The sequence below is a fragment of the Atta colombica genome, unplaced genomic scaffold (genome assembly GCF_001594045.1).
Source record: "Atta colombica isolate Treedump-2 unplaced genomic scaffold, Acol1.0 scaffold161, whole genome shotgun sequence".
In the NCBI taxonomy this organism is placed as follows: Eukaryota; Metazoa; Arthropoda; class Insecta; order Hymenoptera; family Formicidae; genus Atta; species Atta colombica.
This window is the reverse complement of record NW_017259252.1, coordinates 147,592-150,021: the sequence shown is the minus strand read 5'-3', so window position 1 is coordinate 150,021 and position 2,430 is coordinate 147,592. Positions and strand designations below refer to the sequence as shown.

General features: G+C 28.6%; 1 protein-coding gene across 1 annotated transcript in view; it reads right to left on the bottom strand.

Moving 5' to 3' along the window:
* LOC108685875 (1-acyl-sn-glycerol-3-phosphate acyltransferase gamma-like) overlaps window positions 1-2,430 on the bottom strand; it is a 20,089-nt gene that overhangs the window by 11,024 nt on the left and 6,635 nt on the right. The window lies entirely within an intron of this gene.

Here is a 2,430-nt window from a genome sequence, read left to right as displayed (position 1 = left end):
ATATATATATATATATATATAAATAAAACGTAAGCAATGGAATAGCAAACAAATCAAACAATCAGACTTAAGACCTCTGACCCAATAGTTAGCATGCGATTCAAAATCAGTCGACAGCCTGGCGAAATCGATAGTCACATACACAAGCACGAGCTAGCTATATGTGCTCTCGGCGAAAGCGAGCACATATACATATATAGGCTCGTTGTTGTGTGTGTTGCAGCGTCTCGCCACGATAAATGAACTTATAGGCATGAAAAAGTGACATTTTGATAAAATTTATGCTGGAAGCCATTTCATTATTTGCTTAATTGTGAAAATGTGATGTGTTTCGTACTTATGAAAGTCTTAAAAATGAGCAGAAACTATAATTATCTTGGAATTTTATAAAAGCGTATATTTCATTCATTTCAACAGCTGTTCAAATCGTGTGTTTCTGCTCGAAATTAGGCATTCACTTTACCTGCCTTTTACAACCATTTTCTGATTATTAAGGGAGAAAAAATATTAAAAATATAAAAATATTCTATCCATTTTTACAGATATTTTAAAATAATCATTTAGATTTATCCATTAAATTGTCTTTATTTACAAATGGTTTGCAACATAAATTAACGTATCATTTCTTCTGACATCACGATTCCAATGACCGCCGCGACTAGTGAGGAGCCTTAAGAAATCTAATTTAATTCGTCAATTGTGTACACACACATACACACACACGCGCGCGCGCGCGCGCACGCACGTACGCACGTACACATATAATGTACAAGGTATTTAAAAAACTATTCAGTATTTTTATTATAGATAATACACACTGTATTATCTATCATAATTTAAATTATGAGTAAAATTATGAATAAAAAAATCTTAATAAATATAGATCAAAAACCATTTTGAGATGTAAACATATTAGCATCGTGACTGACTTACTGACTTCTACGTTTCATGCGATGTTTAATTCAGTGATTTATAAACCACGTTTTGTCTTCATCTAATATCCATAAACATTTTATAATAGAAGATTTCATCGAAAATCATAATTGTGTAATCGTATCAAATAATACGTTAATTCTTAATCGCCGGATTAACTAACTATATTAAACACATTTTCTGACTAACTAATGATATGTACTCTATATTTACATATAAATGCTAAATAGATTTTTTAACACTGCACATAGTGTAAATATATGTAAATAATATACAGGATGTCCTGCAAATACCGGATTACTTTTTAATAGCATATATTTGAGATAATTTTGAGTTCAAAAATTCTAATACGAAAATATTAAGACTATAACTTTTTAAATTAATTAAAGTTTACTAATCACGAAACTAACATTTTGCACATTCAGGCATATTGATATAATAAGTGGTAAAAATGCTCCACGAGGATCCTCTCGGTAATTTTAAAATTATTGTACAAATGATATTGTACAATGATATTTTTCTTAAGAAAATATTCTTGCTTCTGTAAAATCTGTATATTATTCTGTAAAATTTGTATATTATGTATAATTAGTAGTGAAACGTACAAAATATTTCAGTTCAATAGTGAAATATTATGACATACGTTAAAATAAATTCATAATCATACTCGTTTGCTTTGTACAGTAAACATTTTGTAATAATATCAATAAATAAATTATTTTTGACGTGAAAAAAATTAAATATATTGCTAAAGCGAGACTTAAATCCATGTCCATGTCCAATATCCATTTAATCCTAATGCACTTATATCAAATTACGGCATATATACGGTGAGTCATTTTAATCGACACATTGAAATATCTCAAGAAATATAATACGGAAAAATACTTCAGACAAAAGTTGTTTAATTGCTAGGGAGAAAGAAGATGATCCTTGGATGATCTTTAGAAAAAGGTCAAATCAAGATTATATAAAATTTTTTAATTGAAATCCATTTTTTATTTTTTTATATTCATACAACTAACTTCAAAACTTTTCCAAAACACTATAATAAAGTACTTTTCATTAAAAGGGTCTTGAAAGTTAACGCCGGACATATCCCGTTTGACCGTATTAATATTGACCACCCACCAATTAATTGTTATGACAATAAATAATAGCATATAAAAAATAAGCAATTTTCTTAATGCAATCAAATCTTTGCGTTGGTGCGATTAATTTTCTCTAATACACGAAAGTGATTTGAAGCTAGACAATCTACACGCGAGTCAGATCTTACAGTAACATGTTCGATAGTTTATACAATAAAATTACAAGGTAATTTTAATGTATATCGATAAAATGTTCGTGCAAAACTTTTCTAACTTCAAAGTCATCTTAACATAAGATAGTACTGTTGGTTTAATCGTGAGTTTAATAGTGAGTACATGCCAAAGGTCATATGGAAATGCCATTAAAACCCTACAACTTTCGTCAAAAAAACATTTTTCAAGAAAA